General features: G+C 47.3%; 1 long non-coding RNA gene across 2 annotated transcripts in view; it reads right to left on the bottom strand.

The window, feature by feature from the left end:
* Nucleotides 1-8,821: 8,821 nt before the first annotated feature.
* LOC139799491 (uncharacterized) overlaps nucleotides 8,822-21,017 on the bottom strand; it is a 36,325-nt gene continuing 24,129 nt past the window's right edge. Inside the window, exons 5-7 of one of the 2 annotated variants that reach the window (XR_011727302.1) lie at nucleotides 17,576-18,754; nucleotides 16,680-16,877; nucleotides 8,822-8,912 (exon numbers count right to left, since the gene is read on the bottom strand). This is a non-coding gene — a long non-coding RNA (uncharacterized lncRNA). The remainder of the gene's footprint in view (nucleotides 8,913-16,679; nucleotides 16,878-17,575; nucleotides 18,755-21,017) is intronic. The other variant, XR_011727303.1, reaches the window with a different exon arrangement.

Here is a 21,017-nt window from a genome sequence, read left to right as displayed (position 1 = left end):
ATCACCAGTAGAACTTTATTCCCTTGGATGACACGTGTCATGCCAGCCTCAGGGAAAAGCTGTGCTGGAGAAACCTCTTTTAACATTTATGTCACATTGCCATCGTCTGCAAGCTTCTGGAGAGCAGAGTAGCCCTGAGAAAGCCAAGAGACTGCTAGTTAGTGCCTTAATGTATTTACTAAAGAAAATACTTACTGGGCACACGGTGAGAATTATCGAAGAAAGAGAGGGAGGTTGACAGAAATGCCTGGCTAATGTCCAGATATTAAATTCCTGATTTATTTCCCCAATATTTGGCCTGATTTGCAGAAATCCTGAGCTTTGTAAGGGGCGGGATTCATCTCACCAGACTAAGTAAGAAATCTGAGATGTTTACAGAGGTGGTGGTCCCCAAAATCCTCAGAAAGAGCCAGGCACAACCAGGGAAGGCTGTAGTTTACACTCCACGCCTCGCTTTAAAATAGCAAACTTGAAGCAGCTTGGATTTGTCTGCTCATTTTGACTTGTGGTTTTGGTGGTTCTCAGCCTGCTTCATAGGGAAATGTTATATTTAAATATTATATTATGATAGGAGTCATGGCTTTAAAACCGTGGCCATTCGCATACATATTAATGGGCTTGGGGAAAAAAAAAAAAAACAGAGGAATCTGTCTCCAGTTTTTTTGACAGAGTTGTAATTAAAGAAGATTTTTCATAGAGAACATCTGTTTCTCTTGACAGATATATTCTTGTTGGGAGAAAAAGAATTGCCTAAAAAAACAGTTTGTCAGTCTGAGCTTTTTATAGGTTTTCATCCAAGAATATTTATCTTGAGGCCTTTTTTTTTTTTTTTTTTTTTTTTTTTTACAAAGAAGTTTATATTTCCTTAAAGGAGATTTATTCTGATTAAAGCTGAGTGGCAGCAAGTGTTGCCAGGACGGCGGCAGCCCCAGGACTTGACTGAGCTGCCTCTGCCTCCTCCACAGCCCCTCAAGTGGGAGGAAGGCAGCTCTCACCCTCCCCAGCAGCCTTGGCTACAGACCTGGTAATTAATGTATAAGGAAAAAAAATCAGAGAGATGAGGATGAATGTGGCTGTCTCATTCACATATATGTGCATGCAAATATATATATATTTATAAGAAAAGGATTTTTTTTTCTATTTCTTTCCAAACTGAGAGCACTGCAAGTTCCTCCTGAGTAATTTCCCAGTAGTCCTCGTTAATTCTTTAAGATTTTCCCCACCTCTTTTCAAAGCCTGAAGTTCAAAGACACAGAAAGGAGCTGTCTCAGCACTTTCTTTTTCCCTTTTTGGTTTTGTTTTGTTTTGGTTTTTTTTTTAAGTTTTTCAGCAAAGTCCAATCAAGCCTATTAACTGCTTTCTTTTCTTTTTTTTACACTCTCCTCCTTGAAGGGAAAAGGGCCATGGGGCTCAGTCAGGGCTGCCAGATGCAGCTGTCTGGAGAATTTCCCTCTACCTGATGCTCTGGGAAATGTCCTGTTTCTTGACAGCCATGTCCATGTGGATCTGCCACACACTTATAAACCCTGTCCCTGCTCCTGGAGACTTCCAGCAGCAGCTGGACACCCTGTCCTGCCCAGGAGGAGTTGGGCAAGCTGGGACAGAGGTCCCTCTGCAGCACCATCCAGGTCCTGGATTAGGACCAAGAGACTTAGGGAGAGGTTCTGTGAGTAAACATCCATCATGTTTTAAGATGCCTCAACCAGTTAAACACACTGAAGGGCTGGAGTGTAGCCAGAGAGGGGCAGTGGAGCTGGGGAAGGGTCTGGAGCACGTTTGATGAGGAGCATCTGAAGGACCTGGGGGTGTTCATCCTGGAGCAGAGGAGGCTGAGGGGAGACCTTCTGGCTCTCTGCATCCCCCTGAGAGGAGGTTGGAATCAGGGGGGTTGGGCTCTGCTCCCAAGGAACAAGTGATGGGACAAGAGGAACAGCCTCAAGTTGTGCCAGGGAGGTTCAGGTTGGAGCTTGGGAGGAATTTCTTTACTGAAAGGGTTGTCAGGCCCTGGCCCAGGCTGCCCAGGACAGGGATGGAGTCCCCATCCCTGGAGGGGTTTCAAAGCCGTGGAGATGTTGAGGGCCATGGGTTAGTGGTGGCTTTGGCAGTGCTGGGGGAATGGTTGGACTTGATGATCTGAAAGGTCTTTTCCTACCAAAAGGATTCTATGATTCTATACACACATTCTCCTCCTTAGCCTACTGTTTTCCTCTTTTTTCCCCCTGCTCTATTACAAGAATAAAACTGAAGTCCCCTCCTTGATTCTAAAGGAGTGCTGTGCCTGCAGGCTGCTCACATTTCAATCAGCTGAAGGTGCAAAGTGCTTTGGAAAGCCTTGGCCTCTCCACGCGAGGCACAATAATTAATCCTGAGAGCATAAGCCATGATTTTTCCCCCTGTCCCTGGGGATGGGGATCTCTTGGTAGCTGAATGACTTGCTTCACTATATCACATTGAGCATTAATGCAAATGGCAGCCAGTAATTATACCAGGCATTAAAGTTCTGTAATTGTATGTACTGTGCAGGGATTTATAATGCAACAGCAATCCCGGCGCCGGTGCTGTGCTTCTTGCTCGGTGGCACAGTGTGCCTGTGAAAAAGGCAAAGGCAAGTCACATAAAACAAAAAATAAAACCCAAACATATAAAGGTCAGGGCAGTAAATATAAAGATAAGCATTGCATCCCTTTAAATATTCATCATTAGTGACATTTTCATTATAGGAGGGTTGGGACTCACTGGCTGTGGAGTAAACGTGGGCATGGTGGGTCCCAAGCCCCAGCTTGAGGCCACAGGGGCAGTGAGAAAAAGGCTTTGGAATGGAATAGAAATATGAAATGGGATTGAAAATGGGTTTAGGTTATAGGCAGCATTGTGTCCCCTTAGAAGCAGAGCCAGCATAGTAGGGAGTTCACCGAAGGTGCACTTCACAGCCTGGGATGACACCTGGGGTGGCCTGGGGCATGCCACTGTCCCAGAGGAAATAAGGATTTGGTTTGAGGAGCTGGGAATATACCTTCCTCTGCCCCCATGCCTGCATGTAGTGGGGACCCAACCTAATAAGATGGAATAAAAACCCAAAGGTCTTTTGTATTTGACAGAATACATTTGACGTGACTCTAAGGAAGAGGTGCCAGAAGGAGGGAAATTGGATTGAAAAGCAAAAAAAAAAAAAAAAAAAAAAAAAAAGCAGGTGCGGCTTAGCACCACGTAAAATACAAAAAATAAACTCAAAAAACCACCTTAGATGTGAAGGGAAGAGAGTCACTGTGGAGAAAGCTCCATCCTGGGAGTGCATGACCACCCCCATGGAGCACCAGCAGACATGTCCAAGACATCCTTAGCACCAGGGCTGGAGAGCCACCAACCTGAGGTGAGAAAGTGCCCCTCCAAAATGAAACCTTCCCCTTGGGGCTGGCTCTTTAGAAGGGCTGAATATTTTTCAACCCCTTGACTAAGTGCCAATTCATCAATGTATTAGAAACAGAACATTAATTTGTTCCTCCCCTCCATGCCTTCATTGTAACATTTTCCCCATAATGAGGTGAAGCAGGAAAATGGGAAGGTAATTGTGGTAGTGCTGGTGGAGGGTTTCCTTTGTAATGTTAACACCAACAATGATGTGAGGCATGGATTATTTCTCTGCAGCACAGGGCTTTCACCCCCTGAGGAGGGGGATTAGCCAGAGAGTAAGCTTTGGCCCCTCAGATGGGGTGGGTCTCCATCACACCTGCCCTGTTGGGGTGGGTAGGAGAATTGTTGAACATTGGGGAGAGCTTGGAGCTCCCACTGCTGCAATTAAAAAGCAGGTGAGTGTGTGTAAATCTCTCTCTCTCTATATATATATATATATATGTATATATATATATGTATATATATATATATATATATATATTCACCAGGTTTTCCTAGGATAAAACCAGGCTCCCCTGGCAGGGGACAGCTCTTTTTCTGGACAAATCCCAAGTATTGATCATCATAAATGGCAGCACATGCTCCCGGGGCTCCCTCTGGTCTCCTGTAAGCAGGAGTGATGGAGAAGGCAAAGAGCTCACACAGGGCTCATTTCCAAACAAGCTTTGAAGCTGCCAGGTCATTCTCCTCTGCAGGGACTCAGCATTTTCTCCAGCTTCTGGTTCTTGATTGTCCTGCAGCATTGCCTTGGCCTTTCCTTAACTGTGCCCTATATATTTTGTATCTTCACTCCTTGTTTTCAGGTCCAGGCACCAGGGGACCAGCAACCCTTGCAAGAGTCTTCAGCAGAAAATGACAGGAGTGGGTTTGGGCATCATTGCTTTATGCAGTGGTGCTGGAAGCCATCAGCATCTGCCCCCTGCATGGCCTGAGCATCAGGACAGCTGCCCAGCAGCTTTCTCTTGGTGCTTCCTTCTCAAATGTCATCATCTTCACTTCTCATGCTGTGTTGCCCTGGCTGTGGATTCAGCCATCCCTGCAGTCCATGCACCCCACTGAAACTGCTTCCAGGACCAAACTTCTCTTCCTCAAAAGCTCTGCCAGCAGCAAGCAAGCCAACAAGGGGCTCTCTAGGCTGCAGAACATGTATTTTCATTCCCTTCTCTTCCTCTGTGCCTTTGTGCCTGGCTCTGATGCCGCTGTCTTTTTGTCCTTCTCACTGGGAGGTCTCTGTGGAGGAGTCACAGACTAATTGGTCCTCTGAGTGTTCAGACCCTTTGAGCAGAAGCTATTAATGTTACTTACTGCCATTGCCTGTGGCCCAGGGGGGAGTCCTGACCTTGTGCAGCCTGTTCTGCACCTACAGAGACAATCATGAGTGCAACCATTTCATCACCTGGATGCATAAATTCCATCGAGTTTGGTTTCCCAAATCACCAGTCCGCAGGGAAAAGAGGATTTTGTGGCGTCCCCAGATTTGAGGCCATCTCTGTGACAGAGAGGAGGACCTGGTGGGCCACCCCCACCCACCACAGGCAGAGCTGGATGGTGCCCAAGGAGGGCATGATGAAGGACAAGTCTGAGATGTGCCCCACAACATGTGTGTTGCTGCCACATCCTCCATCCTTTGGCTGGAGGCATAAGAGGGAAGGAACAAAGAAAGGGACATCCCACCAGGAGAGACCCACAGTGCCGGTTGTCATCAGAGTCCCCCCATCTGTCTTTTTTCAGGAACAATTCAGTGCAATTGTGGCAGGGGGAGTGCAGCAGGCAGCAGAAGCGTCCTCATCCTGTGCTGACCAACCAAGCTTGCAAAGCACCACTGGTAAACAGGGTTTGGGCTTTCTGGCCCTGAGGCTCACAGTGCATTTGGGGCTGATTTGGAGCAGGAACTGCTGGTGATCCAAAGACCTGAGAAATGATTGGTGCCTCCAGGGATGTTGCTGAGATGTTCTTGTGTTCCTGGGGCTCTGCACTGGCAGTGGTAAGGGAAGAGTTAACTCTGCCTTGGAGTGGGGTGGCATGCACAACTCTTGGGTCCCTTTCAGGCCTGTTTTTCTTTTAAATCAGCTATTCACTTCTACATCATCACCACAGGGAGGTCCAACCTTCACCTCCTGCAAAGACCCTTCCTTTTGTACCCCTGGCCGGGCGAGCCAAGGTAGTAGAGATTTGCCTCACACTTTTTGAGGAACTTTATTCCTCAGAAATAAAAGTAAAATATTTTTGGCCTAGAAACTTCAAGTGTGATTTAGCACCTTGCCTGTAGCAAGGAATGTTGTCCCCAGAGAGACTGGGGCAGCTTCTTGTAATAACAACAGGATATGCACATGCAAGTGGGGCTGCATGGTGGGCACATGCATCAGAAAGCTCAGGCCCTGACTTTCTGTTATCATTACTCCGGGGCCCTAAGGACTGTTTCAAACACTGTTGGTCTCCCTGTGTTAACTGGGCTGGTGTGACATCTGTGGTGGTGACCTCCAACACAGCAGAACTGCTGAGGGCACGAGGGGAAGTGTGCTGGGAAACCTGCTAGGGGCAGATCTGGGGAAGTTCTCTTGAAAAAGGGAGAAGAAGTTAATATAGCAGAATGCTGCAAGAGATTATGAGGTTACAAACTCACAGATTCCGAAAGTTTGTTTCTGGTCTCTGCATCTTCAATAGGCCTGCAGGAGTGGTGACTGGAGGACAGCCTGAAGACTCCAGCCCTTGGGCATCCCCTGGGAGAGGAGGTGTCCTAGATCCAGCTGGGCTCTTGGATAAGCACACAGTTAATCCCAAAGCCACAGAGAAGGCTGCAGGAAGGGAGGAAATCGGGACGTTCCTTCATCACACCTTCACCTACCTCCTTCTAAAGCTGGCTGGTGGCCACCCCAGGCAACCTTAGAACATGAAGGAAAGGGATGCTTCCTAAAGACCCATCCAGGATGACCCCCCCCATCCCCTTCCCTGCCATGCCATTCCTGGTGACCTGCTCTTCCTCAGGTCTCCCTCCTCATGCTGCCCATGTGGCCACTGTCCCCTCCAATTCTTTCCCTTCCTGGGGAAATATCAACATCCCATCTCCCCACCCCATCCCATGGTCACGGTCCCTCCATCCTCTCCTCCCCACAGCTTCATTCCCAGTTTTATTTTTCAGCTCGGCCTTCTCCTTCCTCCCTCTCAGTAAAATGCCTTCACCAGCTCAAACCTTACTTTGGGCTGAATCCAAGTTAAATCCAAGCATGCAGGAGCTCAGGAAAACAGGATTCAAATGCTGCCATGCCTGGTCACATCAGGCTGAGTCTCTAGAGGTAATTTACTTCACTGGAAGGCAGAGGGGTGGGTCATTAATGCCCAGGATTATTATTATCATTATTGTACTCAAAGAAGAACTTTTTGTTTCTATTCTAACATATATGAGACTCAAATTGGGAAGCTCAGCTCTACCAGTTCTGATGTGTTGCTATTGATATTTCTCTCTGTGTGTGTGGGGGGGATAAATAAAAGAAAAAAACCCCAAAACAAACCAAATCAGCAGAACAAAAATATGCCAAGAGTCTAAAACCTCACAAAGGCAACAGTTTAAAGGATTTCAAAGGCTGTTTTCATAGGCCTTTGGGGACTCAAATGTAGCATATTGATTATGCTTTGGAAGCAGCTAAAAGCAGCTTCACCATAGCTAATTAATACAGTGATGCCCCCATGCCCCTGCTACTTGTTTTACCGAGGTTCAGCCTGTCAAATCAATTCATATTCACAACCCCAGTGAAAGCAGAAACTCTGTTTATCATCTGATAAACTCATCAGTGTATCGACTCACTCAGCATAATTAACTGACCTGTCCTGGGGGGTTGAAAGTGGTGTCCTGCAGATGCTTTTTTGGGGTGGCACAAGCCAAGTGGACTTGGGAAGATCCCCCTTTTTTTTTTCTGACTGTAATCACAACGAGGCAGCGTGTGATGTTCAGCCTCTGTAGACCCTTGAACAATGACTTCTCAAGGAGAAAGGGAGAAAGGGCTGTGATTATTGCTTGTTTGCAGGGAGCTGCCTGTGCCTGAAGAACACCCCAATGTCATTTAGGATGTGGCCTGATGGAGTTCAAGAGTTTCCCCTATTTTGGGGGGAAAAATCTATTTTACTGCTGACAAGAAAGGCAAATGAGACATCGACTTCTGCATTTCTCAGCTCCCCCTCCTCTCTTTGCTGTCAGCCACCATGCATGTTCCTTGTTTCCTCGTCTAGATGAGGGGAATAATTTTTCCACTTTTCCACCCATTCTGCAGAGCTTGTGGCAGGTGCTGTCTCTCGCTGCACATCAGTTCAGAACTGGCTTTGTGCTGCTGCAGCTGTGGCTACAATGGAATATTGTAAAAAGTGCAAAATCCTCTAAAATGGGGCTTTTGGTCTCCCAAGTCTCATTGAACCTGGCTTCAGGTTCCTGTCTTGTAAAGTTCCCCACTCTAAAGAAGTGAGATACCTCCATGAGACCTTCTGGAGGGTCTTTAAGACAGTTCTGTATTTATGCAGGACTTCATTTTGAGACTAAGGAGGCAGATTCGGTGCCTTCTGGCTTGTCAGAGAAGGTGAATTACTGGGCAAAGGCAAGAGCATGCAGAGCACATCTCAGCTGGTGCTGTGCTACCCAGGGGGACACCAGAGGCAGTGGAGGAATATAAGTGGTAGCCCTGGTGTGACATGTTCTGTGGAGTCTTTGAAAGCTCCCAGGGTGAGCTGTAGGTTCTGGATAACTTGTGGCTTTCCAAAGTAAGGCAAAAGAATATTGGTGCATGGGCAGGTACTTTGCTTTGGGTGAGACATCAGCTTGGAGTTAGAGCAAGTGTCTGATTTTAATTCAGTGTGCTTCATTAAAAAAAAAAAAAAAAAAAAAAAAAAAAAAAAAAAAAAGGGGGTGGGGGTGTGGGGGCTGGGACACAATAGAATGAAATAATTCCAGCAACAGCTGCTGTGTTTCTAAGATACTTCACCAAAAGCCTATGGAGATCAAATAGTTTCCTCTAATTAGACCACTTTCCTTGCCAGCAGCTTCCCTGTATGCAAAAATGTCTCAACACCTCCCTCCTGCTCAGACAGCCCCCTGGGGACCAGGGCTTTGCCAGTACAGACAGAGGAACACTCAGCTCCCTTTCAAGTTCTCCTCAGTGCCAGCTTTCCCAGGAGGGAAGAAGTCATTCACCCCTTCCCTTCCTTTCATCAGAGCTCTCCCCTTGCTTCCCCTCACCTGGACCTCTCCCCTTGCTTCCCCTCACCTGGACCAGTCACTCCCATGGCCAGGACCACCAAAGAAGTGGTGACCACTTGGTGGAGCTCAGCTGAGCCATTCCCTGGAGTTTTAGGCCATTTGTAGACTGCTGGGGAGAGGTGGTTGACATCTGCAGACCCTTTGATGGAAACCTGGTCTCTGGGGTGACCTGCCTCAAGGACTGGCTGGGTAAAAAAATCTTCTCAAACTCCTGGAGATGCTCCAGATGGTCACTGATTCATCAGGTCATTTCCTGGGTCTGTCACAATAGAGATCAAATTAGTTGCCTTATTATAAAGCCTTCAAAGAATAAAAAGAGGAAGGTGAGAGCTTGGGCCTGAGGGTATTTAGTTACAAATAAATATGGAAAGTTACCTGGGCATCTGACTTTTCTTCTAGCATCCTCCCAGCTGGCCCTGCAAACATCATTGAGAGAGCAAAACTCCTTCCAAAGACAGCCCTTGGCTGCTGCTGAAGAGGATTTCTACCATGCAGGGACAGGTTAGTGACATGGCAATGTCACCTTCAGGTAGCCAAATCCTGCCTCCAAACCCTGAGGAGCTCCTTGGCCTGCCCTCAAGGTCTATAGGGTGGGCAGAGCAATAACAAGGACATCACTCCAGGACATGGAGACACTTGGGGGTCGCAAGCTCTACCCAGGAAGGGATTGGCTTTTTTCTCTCCACTGCCCTCTCTTGGTTTTCCCATTAGAATATAAATAAATAAATAAAAAAAATAACAATTAAAAAAATATTCTTGATTTCTGGTTCTGTATGGGAGAAGGAAAATCCCAACAGTTTTCAGCCTTTGTGAAATCAGGGTGTTACAGGGGAGAAATTGGTCACTGTTTCTTCAACCTCTGGGTTAAGACAACCAGTTCAGAGCTGGTCCACGTGGAACCTGGCAGCCAAGTTCCAAGGACAGAGGTGGCAAGGAAGCTGTGGAGTCATCCACCCAGCCTGTGGATGATTTATGAGGCAGGCCATAAAGAGCAGAGGAAACCCGGGCTGTTAGCTCTGGTATTTAGAGATGATAAACAATGTGAAAGGGAGATATATTTTTAATTTTTCATAATGCTTCTACATGGAGGGAAGACAAGTAAAATGGGCTTCAATTAAGAAGAGAAAAATATTGGCTCTATAATAGGGGAAAACTTCTGCTAGAGAGGTCAGTTCTGAACAGATACAGGCTACAGAGTGACTTCCCAAAGGCAAGACACCAAAGTCCCTCATCCACTAAGAGCAGAAGACCTCTCTGCTCCTCCACAGCTGAGCAATGTGCCTGTTGAATCCTGCCATTTTCCAAAGTCTCCCACATAACCAGAGCTCCCAGGGACCCTACAACCCCTCCAGAGAGTTCCCGAGCTTTTAAAAAGCAGGACACAAATTGCACAAGCTGCCAGCAGGACCTCAAATCCCCAGGTGTGGAAGGGGGACCTGGGACAGCCCCAAACCCAGGCAATCCATGAAGCTTTAATTCCTGCTCCCACTGCAGGTTGCTCATTTGCTGAGCCCACCATCTTCCAACACAGCCCCTGTGAACTGTCTCATAATTGGGATGCTTACGACAAGCTGGGAGGATGAAGCCAAAAGGAGATGTTAATTTTTTCTTTGCTTTCCTTCCCCCAACATTCTCGGGTAATCTTTAATCACAGCCTCTGCAAAGGTCAAGTGTATTCCTCATTAGCCTGCAGACCAGTGTCTTCAGGAGAGTCGGGAGTCCTTGAGATCAAAGGGAAGGGGGAGTTAGAGCAGAAAGGAGGTGGAAGAAAACATTAACCACCCAACAGCCATCAGATCTTCCTCCGGGAAGTTTGTTGGCAGCCCAGATCTTTCACCAGCCTTAAGGGAAAGGGCAAGCAAAAGATCCCAGTGGCCAACAAAACTGGGGAGGTTTACCTTTATTTTTTTTTACCTTACAGATTCCTTTTTAGATTTGATGGTGGGGAAAAGTTCTTTCCCATGAGGGCAGTGGAAAGATGGAGCAGGTTGCCCAGGGAGGTGGTTGAGGCCTCATCCTTGGAGATATTCAACATGAGGCTTGAGGAGGCTTTGAGCAACCTGATCCAGCTGAGGGTGTCCCTGCTTATTGCAGGGGGTTGGATTAGGTGACCTTTGGAGGTCCCTTCCAACCCAAATCATTCTGTGATTCTGTTGGGGGTCCAGGGAGTGCCTGAGGAAGTCAAAGGATGCCCTGACATTAAGGTGATAGCTCGGATGAAAAAATTTGTGTTGTGTTTTTTTTTTTTTCGTTGGCTTTTTTTGTTTGTTTGGGTTTTGGGTTTTCTGTTGGCTTTTTGGTGGTTTTTGGGGTTTTTTTGTGGTGAGAAGCAGCTTTTCCTGAAAGGCTTGGTAAAAAAAAAAAAATGTTGCTTCTCCCTGGGCACTTCCAAAATTATCATTTAACATCAGCATTGCTTTGAGAAAAACAAGCTGGTTAAAAAAGAGTAAGCATCAGCGTGACTCTTCAAAATGAGATTTAAATTTGAGATTTACACCTAACAAAGATAGTTTAATAATTTTGCAGAAAAATTTTAGCAAAACCCAGAAAATCCTTTCTCCTTTTGGATTTGAAACTGTGTTTGCAGGGAACCAGCTTCCTTCTTGGCAATATCCTGACCAGAGAAGTCGTCAAAGAAGTGCCATTTGCTCTCTCCTGGTGCCACCACCACTGCAGCTCTCTCCATCCCTGGAGGAAAGCCACGTCCCAGGGGAAGAGCACACAACCTGCCAGCAGCTCAGCAGAGGGTGGGGATGGGATGGGGGCTACAAGGTCCAGATCACCCCACCTTTGATCTATAGGATGGAGATGATGGTTAAGCTCCCTTCTACCTTATTTTTGCACAGTCCTCTAAATATTCAAGCATCCTGAGCTGGGCAGGCAGGATTTCTCCCTGTGGTGAGGTTTTTAGCTGAGGACCTATTTCTAATTAATCTGCACAGGTTTTGATTCTCCACTTGCCTGCTGTGGCTCGTGAGTCCCATCCATAAAAAAAAATTCCCTAAATTTTCAAATAAATCCAGGGCCCACTTTTGAGCTTGAAGCTGTACATGACTCAGACTCATTTGCTTAGGAACATGAAAGTTCGTCCCTATTTATCTCCTCATTTGAACTACATAAATAGCCTGCAGCAAAAGCTCCTCATCTTCCCACTATTCCAACAAACAGCAGCCTTTGAAAAAGAAAAATGAGTGGTGGGTAATTATTTTCGGAAGGAGATACCCAAATGATGATTTCTCTAACAATTACTTTGCACTATTAACAATTGTTCCCTAAATTCCAGTTTAATTTCTGATATGAATTAAGTTTGTCAGATCTGTGCTTCTGAAACATTTGTTCCTTGAAAAGAACATAAAAAAAATGCCACTGTAACCTTTTGCCTCCTCGCCCTCCAAGCAGAGGAAAATGCCTCTGCTCTTGTTTTATCAACACAAATAATTAAAACACAAGAGAATGTTTGGGATCTGTACAGTTGTTTTTGGCATTCTATTCATATTTATTTGATCTGTGAGATACCGCTTTAATTAAAAGCTCACTCTCTCTCCCTTCCTTCCTTCCTTGCCCAGAGAATAAATTATTTGTAAACCCCTCCCTGCCTGCTGCTGGCAGCCAGACACAACTGGTGGGACCAGGATGCTGGTGTTGAGCTGCCCACCAGTGGCATCCCAGAATTGTCAACTGGAAGAGACCTGTGAGATCACTGAGTCCAAATGTCAACCCAGAAACACCAGAGCATGTCCTGAAGTGCCTCATCCACATGGGTTTTAAATTCCTCCAGGGATGGTGACTCCAGCACCTCCCTGAGCAGCCCATTCCAGCCCCTGACTACTCAGTGAAGAAATTCTTCCTCATCTCCACTCTACACCTCCCCTGGTGCAAGTTCAGGCCAAGGTGCTTAGGGGAAAAAAACCAAAATCAGGGCTAGGCTTAATTTTATGGGATGCTGCAAAGCAAACTTCAACCCTGAGCAATGTGAAGTCCCAGTGGCAACCTTCCATGTGTGTGTTAGTGACCTTTCATTCCTTCCAGTCTCAACCAAACCCCTCTGGTTTATAGGGGTGGGGAGGGTGGAATCAAATAAAATCTTGTCTCATAGTGGCTCGAAAGCAATTCCTTCAGGAGCTGCACAGATTAGAGGGAGGACCAGGCTAGGAGGAGAGGAGATGCCTCTGCTCCCCACATGGTGTAGTTTGAGATCCATCATCCTGCAAGGCACCACACACACACACATGCACACGTGTACACACACTTGCACACGTGTGTGCCCAGCTGTGGTGCAGGCAGAAGGCAGCAGGTGCCCTGGTCCCTCCAGACACCTCATTGCATCTCAGCATCAAGCCCAGGAGGGTGTTCTGCCTTGAAGAAACATCAGCAAGCAGGAGAACTTTTCTCCAGCTCGATTTACATTTATTCTGTTTGTTTTCCATGCCAGCTCCCTTTTTATTGCCTTTTTCCTGTTCTCGCTGGCCCCAGTCTCCAGATACCTGCAGACTTTCACAAGGAAAGAAACTGCTTACAAGTATGGAATAAAACAAACAAGGTCACTGGAAAAGATAAAAAATAATGAGTTCCTTTCCATAGGATTCCTTGCTGGTCTCTCCCTCCCTTTCCCCTCCTCTCTCCCCCTTCCCCTTTCATCTCACTCCAGAAAAAGAAAAATTAATCTTTAGGAATCCCTTTGGAGCTCCACCTCTGGTGCTGCATGCTGTAGCCATGCTACGTGGAGCCTCAGACTCCATGAAAATCAGTTGACTGCCCATTCCTCAAAACCTCCCAGTTCCTCCCATCCCTCCCAGTGCTTCTTGAGGCCAGGCTGGGACCAGTTTCCAGCCACTGATGCGATGTCTCCCCCTCTCCTGCTGAATTTATTTTTTAAAGTCCTGGGGATTTGGAAAGCAATGAAAGTCTCCAAGCTGGGTTTTAAATAGTTGATTAAAGAGCAGCCAGTGGAGAAATAGGAGGAAGCTCTTGGGTAATGAAGATGCTTTTGGCCAACTTGCACTGCACAGCTCTGGGAAGGTCAGGTGCCCCCCCCAACCCACCAAGACCCCTTCTCCCAGGGTCTTTCATTGCCACAGGACACTCACCACAAAGGGTGACAAGAAATACTTTTTTTTTCATCAGAAAACAAATTGGTTCCTATATCCTCGCAGGGAGGAAAAAAAGTTTTAATAATTGAACTTTCTTGCTGTGCCTCTTTTTCAGAAGGAATATTATTCTGGTTAATGCTCTGAAATGGCATTTCAGTCTAAAATTGAATGCAACATTTCATTTGATCTAAAATTAATCGGGGCGGAGAGCAGAAGGGTTTATTTTTTAGAGGAAAAAAAAAAAATCAAAGGGTCTGTACTTTTCATTGATCCAAACCATTTCTTACTTAAAATTTCTTGTGGAGGATTGGGCAGTGAGCTGAGAAGTTTCTCATTTGTCCAGCTCTAATTGGAAGCCCTGAACCAGGGAGTACTTTACATTTGCAAAATGCAAAGCATGAACAGTCCCAGTGGGAAGAGTTTGGCCCTGCTTGAATTTTTGACTTTATTGGCGTGCCTGCTGATTTGAAGCCTGAGATGCTGGAGATGTAGGGACTCCTCCTTCTCATTGGATTTCCTCAAAAATCAGTATGTCCACTTTAATTGCCAATGCCGGGCTGCCCACAGGCTCCTCCATGGCTGCAGAGACACATCTGACCCTCTCTGTGGCCCTGCACAGGCTGCAGCTTCACCTCTGCCCACCCATGACACTTTGGGGGGTACAAATCCACATTTACCCCACCGGGGTCTTTCAGGGACTGTTCCCCAGTGCTCCTCCATGGCTGCAGGGACACAGCCTCCATCTCCCCATGGGCTGTGGGGAAACCTCTGCTCGGGCACCTTTACCCCTCCTTCTGCACTGATCTCCATGTCTTTGCTCTGGCATTTCTCTCTCACCTGCTCCTCCTCTGCTCTGCAGGTCTCTTTTTAAAATATTTTTTTTAGTTTTGTTTCCCCTTTCTCACATATGTTACACATCTGGTTTCCCAGATCTGCTTGGCCTTGGGGATCGGAATCATGCGAGCTTCCAGCAGCTCCTCACAGGAGCCACCCCTGTGACCCCCCCTGCTTCCAAACCACTGTACTGACCCCAGACAGTCACCTCCAAAGGAGCCCTGGGGGACCAGCACCACGTCCCATCTCCAGCTGGACACAGAGACCCCAACCCTTAATGATGCCAACAAGGATGTGGGCTGCTCCTTGTGCTGCTCTGGCCTGCAAGCCCAAACTCCTGCAGACCTTCCTCTTCCTCCCTGATGCCTCCAGTTGCAAACTCCGCAACCATCAGCCTGCTCTGGGGCTGGGTGTCCTGGGCATCCTGCCCCACCCAGGCTGGCACAGGGGGATGCCATGAGCCCAACAAGGTCCCTCCCTGCGAGGCTGCCAACATGACCAGAGCATCCCTGGCCACAAAGCCCATGCCAAAACCCACTGATGGGCTCCAGAGCTGATGGAATCAAAAAAACTTTAAAGGAAAATTGCTCTGAAGAGCATTGGTGGGGAGGGGGGGGTTGAGCAGAGGGGAGCTCCACAGCTGTTTTCTTTCATGTCCTTTAAAGCTCCTGTTCTGTTGGGGTTTCTAATTAAAAAATGCTTTTTTTTTTTTTTTTCGCTTTTTTTTTTTTTTTTTAGGAGGCTGCTGGGATTGACTGCTCCTTGTCCTTGATAGAGATGAGGTGCAGAGAGAACATCCAAAAGCTGGGGGAGGGAATAGGGTGAGAGCAGGTGATGGGGAGATGTAGGCAGAAGGCATCACCCTGACCTGGACCACCCCCGGGCTTGTGCCTCATTTATGGGAATGTGTTACTCAACCAGCCCTGTGGCTTAAGGTCATGGCTGGTGGATGAGCAGCCTGGCTGTTTCTGCCTGTGGAAGCTTAGAGCTGCATTAAAACTGATTCTTTCTGATGGTAAAACGTGCCCTGAAACCCTTCCCTACAAAGAAACGCCGCACTTTAATCCCAGCCCGCCTGAATTTTCCGCGTATTTGTAAAATAAATGATCTTTCTCATGCTTACCTCAAGCAGTTATTAATGTTTTGGCACCAGAAGAGACACACTATGCAATTTCAATACCTGCTACTGATGAATAATGAACACCTATAAAAAAACCCCAAAACTAAAAAACCCCACGTTGGATGTTTACAGGACACGGGTACCGTGAAGGGACGATCAATGGTTAAATCCCCTGTCTGACCCATGCTTGGAGTTAAAGCCAAAAAACCAACCTTCTCCCAGCAAACCTCATCCCAGCCCCACACCTTCCCCCTTCCACCCTCCAGCTGGGGAATCTGAGGAAGGTGTGGGGACCCCAGGGTGATGGGTGGGCACCCGACAGCAGCTCCACTCCACGCCGGGGCTTTGCGCAGCACCATGGTTCATTACGAAGCCACACGGAGCACCCTGGCAGAATATCCTAACCTAATGAAAGGCTGATTTTCCAGAGTAACAGTTCATTACTGGACTTGCTGTGCAGTCTAAACCCCTCAGGTAGGGGGGAAAAAAATATAAAAAATATAAAAAAATATATTAAAAAAATATAATAAATATGCAGGGCTGCTGGTACAGCTGAGCATGAGCAATGTGGTGGGAGCTGATCACGCGTCCCTCTGGGAACAATGCCTGTGTCTGCATCCCATCCACCTCCATGGTCTGCAAGATGGTGTTAATCCAGGTACCTCCAGAGCAGATGTAAAAACTTTCACAACCTCCTCCAAAAACAAAGGGAAAAGGGACAGGCAGTGGTGCAAGGTAACAGGTCCTGATCAGGCAAATGGACAGAGAAAACAGTAAAATATATCCCATTTTCCACTCCCACCTCATGCTAATGATAATCTGCCCTCCACTTGGGTGTTGTGTTGGCAATGTTTTTTAGCCCATCTATATGTGGTTCATGAATCTGTCTGTCTGCACAGGAAGGGAGGTGACAAAGTCATGGTGGCTTTTCATGAGACTTTGGCTCTTCCATGGAAAGTGGAAGGAAGGCTCCAGCACTCACCTAGAGCTGTAGTGCTGGGCAGGGCAAGTCCCAGTGAGCAACAGGGGTCTGGAGATGGATGTTGAAGCCAAGGAGGGACATCAGGAAATGCAATCACTCCATCAGCCAGAAAGCAGCAGTTAAATGCTGCTTCTTCACTCTGCTTTACAACCACCACCCATCTTCTTCAAAGGCACCAGGCACTCCTGATAGCTCGGGCTGTTTAAAAAAATGAAGACTCACTGTCAGAAATTCAATGAAATTACAGTTATTTGTGCTTTTTCTCCAGGAAGTAAGAGGGTTTGTCTCTGCTCACGGCACCACAGAAAGTCACATATTTCATCTAAAATTTGTCTAGACTCTTTCCATTGTTAACGGGCGGAGAAAGCTCCTGGGGAATTACTGAACCTGTCTGTCAGGGAGAGCCCTTTGGGAGAGGACAAATGGCCTTCTAGAAGAAACTTCTGCATGGACCACAGAGAGAGCTTAAACGAGTGTGCACCTCATTTTTCCATGATTGGTGAGGTGAGAGGAATCCCAGCCCATATGTTTAAACCCATTAGTTCTCTCTTCTTGACATCCTTTGCAATTAATAGTACCACCTCCTCCCAGCTTCTCTATCCAGACTATTATTGAACGTGTCCATCACTGCAATGGGGAGCTGTGCTGGGAATACTCTCCTTCATTGTGCTGGGAACACTCCCAGTGCTCACATATCAGCTGCCCTGGCCTCTGAGCCCACTCACCCTTCTCAGCACCACGGGCATTTTGTCTCTTTGACACCTTCCTCTCCAAGTTGGTCTCTGTAGGCTGAGCCCAACTGAGAGGTGGCAATCCCCTTCTCCACACCAACAGCCAAAGGTGACAAAGACATCCAAGGACACATATTGACTGATAGAACTATTAAAGCAGCCCACCTCTCCCAGACCTAGCTGGATGTCACTGGGATCCTTCTAAAGCATGGATGTCAATGCCAGGTCCCAGCAGAGCTCAAAAGGGCAAGAAAAGAAAAAGGAAGTCACTCCTGGCTTACACTGAAGGGCCTGACAAGGTGATGGAGGAGGGAGATGCTTTTACTGTCTCTTAAATCAGGGATCAATAAACCACAGGCACCACAGGAAACCCAGCTCTGGTCCCCTAACCCAGAGTACCCAGCTGGTGGGACCAGAGCTGGTACACATCCATCAGCCATGAAGAAGAAACATGCTCTGATGTGGGCAAACCCTGCTGAGTGCCCTGAGAACCCATCCCCATCACCCTTGTGGGATATTTCCTGGAGTGGACCCAAGTGGCAATGTCCATATGAGGTCCAGAAAGGAGCAAAACACTTGTAATCCCAGAATATCAAACTGTTTGAGTTAGAAGGGACCTTAAAGATCAACTCCTTCCAACCTCCTGCCGTGGGCAGGGATATCTTCCACCAACCCAGGCTGCTCCAAGCCCCTCCCAACCTGACCTGAGACGCTGCCAGGGTTGGGGCCAAGTCACTTGCTGGAGCTGTGAGTTTCTCAGTGCTATCTCTAAGCAAATGGTCCACACAGGTCAGGATGGTGCCCAGAGGTTTCCAAATGCCCAAAATAACCCCAAATGTTCTCATCTTCACCTCTGCACTTGACTACAGGTGATACACTTCTGCTTCAGCTTCCCTGCTATGAAATAGGACTAAGAGCACCAAGCCACCATCAGAAATCATGTAAGGTTCTTTGGAGTAAAGGGAACCTAAAACTGGTCGGTCTATTTATAATATTTGCAGGTAATGGCATGCTGATATGATTCATTAACACCCAGGCACTGCTCATTAGTGTCTTCTCACTCTTCCTTTGCAAGGCCCATATTTCTGTTTTACCCATAATCTGTTTTATTAAGCAGTTTCTTAATAGAAAAGATTATTATCGTCCATGCAGGTTCTTTTATAAAGCCCCTCAAATTTAATTAGGCCCCAAAAGGTTCCAGGAAGTTTGAGTACGTACCTAAACTTCAGAAAACTTGCATAGAGCTCCACCTCCAAAACATTTCAGTTTTACTCTTCAGCGTTGTGTGCTCCATATTCTTCCTCCAGGTGATTCCAGACTCTGGTTTTCAACACTGCAGCATTCCTGGGAAAGAGAAGAGCTTTGGTAACAACATCTCCCAGTGGGCAAAATCCCAGTGCCAACCTCTGCAAGGGCCTTTGTCCTCCCTTGGAAAATGAGAACAGCCATTTCCCATACCTTGGAAAAATAAGAACAACTTAGCAGGACTCTAAAAGCCTTCCCAGCTTTGAACCTCCCAGGGAACAGATTCTCCTCCCCAACTCAGCTCTACTTGCTGCTGGGCTGCTGAAGCTGAACCCCAGGACTGCAGCAGCAGTTGAGGTTTCCTACCAGCCAGGCTTGAGAAGGGCATGAACTAGAGCTCATTGCTTAGGGTATCTCTCCTGGTACTCCTGACAGGAACCAGAGTATCCATCAGGGGACAACTCAGCCCCGAGCCAGCCTCACACCAGACGCCACAGCCTTCTCCGATCCCAGCTCACAGACTTCTTGTGGCACCACCACCACCAGACCACATTTCTGCTAGAGGGAACATCCCCAACACTGAATGGTTTGGGTTGGAGGGGGCCTTTGAAGGTCATCTAGTCCAAGCCTGCAGAGAGCAGGAACATCTCCAACTAGATCAGGGTTTCCAGGGATCTACCACCCCTCTTGGCAACCTGGGCCAGTGTTTCACTACCCTCATTGTAAAAAAAAGCCTGATTATATCTAGTCTAAACCTTTCATTTTATTTCAGTTTAAGCCCATCATCCCTTCTCCCATCACTGCAAGCCCTGCTAAAAAGTCTGTCCCCATCTTTCTTTTAGGCTCCTCTTAAGTCCTGCAATAGTGTCTCCTTGGAGCCTTCTCTTCTCCAGGCTGAACAGCCACGAGCAGCAGTGAACCTGGAAGCCCTCCAGATGTGTTCAAGCAGTGGGGATGCTCCTCCAGCCCAGGACCTGGACCTCCACTGGTGCTCCCAGCAATTCCCCATCCCAGGGGCAACCATCCCCAGGACCTCTCTGATCCTACAGAGCTCCAGCCCTGTGCAAGCAGGGGCAACCACAGGTTTGGGAGCCAAGCTGGCACCACACAGCCCTCAGCCTCTTTTCTCCCTGCTGAGCTCTGCCCCAGCAAGCAGGATTTGCATTCCCCTGCAGCCCTGCCAGTCCCCTGCCTTCCCCACTGCTCAAACCTCCTCCTCCCCACCAGGTAAGAGGATTTGTGAGCTGCCATTCCTCCTCGTTATCAGCAAGCAGGGAGCTCCGTATTGTTCTGCTTCATGCAGGAATTGCAATTTCCAGCTGTACCTTTAAACAAATTGGGAGAATGTTCTAAAACAGGGGCTTTTATTGAATTAAATATTAACATAAATACAGGGCTGAACGCAGCACTGAATTATTAATTTTAATATTTAATCCAACAAGAAACCTTATGGTTGTTTTAGGGTGGTATATTGTCTTTAATCCAATTCATTTCCCTGTTAATTTTATTAAGTTTTCTTTATGAAGGGAGGTGATGGGGAAAGTGTACTCATGTGGTACAGAATATTAGGGGCTGGTGACCGAGAGCATACAAATAATAAAAAGAGAAAGCAACAGCAATCACGATACCCCTGTGTTGGCAGGGGCAAGAATAAAAGGCACATAATTAATAGGATGCACAGCTCGGATGAATATGAGGCAGAGGAGATTACAGCAAGCAGGTGACACTTCTGTGTTTGTCATTCAGAGTGAACACAGCACAGATGGGTAACTCTAAGGAAGATGTTTTCAAACACAAGCTCACCTCCCAGGCAGAAAAAGAAATGTCCAAGGAGATCCTCCAGGTCCGGTCCTTCCCTCCAGCCGATGTGGCTGTCCCCACCTCAGCATGAGGAGGCTGCAAGTGTGGGGCTCAGCAAGATCTGTCCTTCAGGGTGATTTTCCTCCTTCCAACTCCAGGTCTGAGAGCCCTGTGCCTTCACAGGACTCTTGCTGCCTGGAGCAGGGGTGGTGGGACACCTGGCAAAGGCCACTGCTTGGCCATATTCATGGGAAGGGAAGCACAGCATTTTTGGCTCTGAATTCACCCCAGGTTTGAGGTTTCCCTGTCATCCTGCTGGCTCTGCTCCCCACCTTGGCTGCCAGGGAAAAGGTGGAACAGGCTCCATGCCTGAATTTTAGTGTTGACATTTTTCAGCTGAAGAAAGATAGGGAATGAAAACCAATCCAGGCAGGAAAAGGCTTTGGAAAGAGTATTTTACAGCAGCTGCCACAAGAGTAAACCAGTCTCATGCTTTTTTATTTGCACCAGAGCTGGGGAATCTGGGAGTATCCCTTCCCCAAACGGAGCAGCATCCTTTCTT

The sequence above is a fragment of the Heliangelus exortis genome, chromosome 9, assembly GCF_036169615.1.
Source record: "Heliangelus exortis chromosome 9, bHelExo1.hap1, whole genome shotgun sequence".
NCBI lineage: Eukaryota > Metazoa > Chordata > Aves > Apodiformes > Trochilidae > Heliangelus > Heliangelus exortis.
This window is presented reverse-complemented; position numbering and strand designations above follow the sequence as displayed.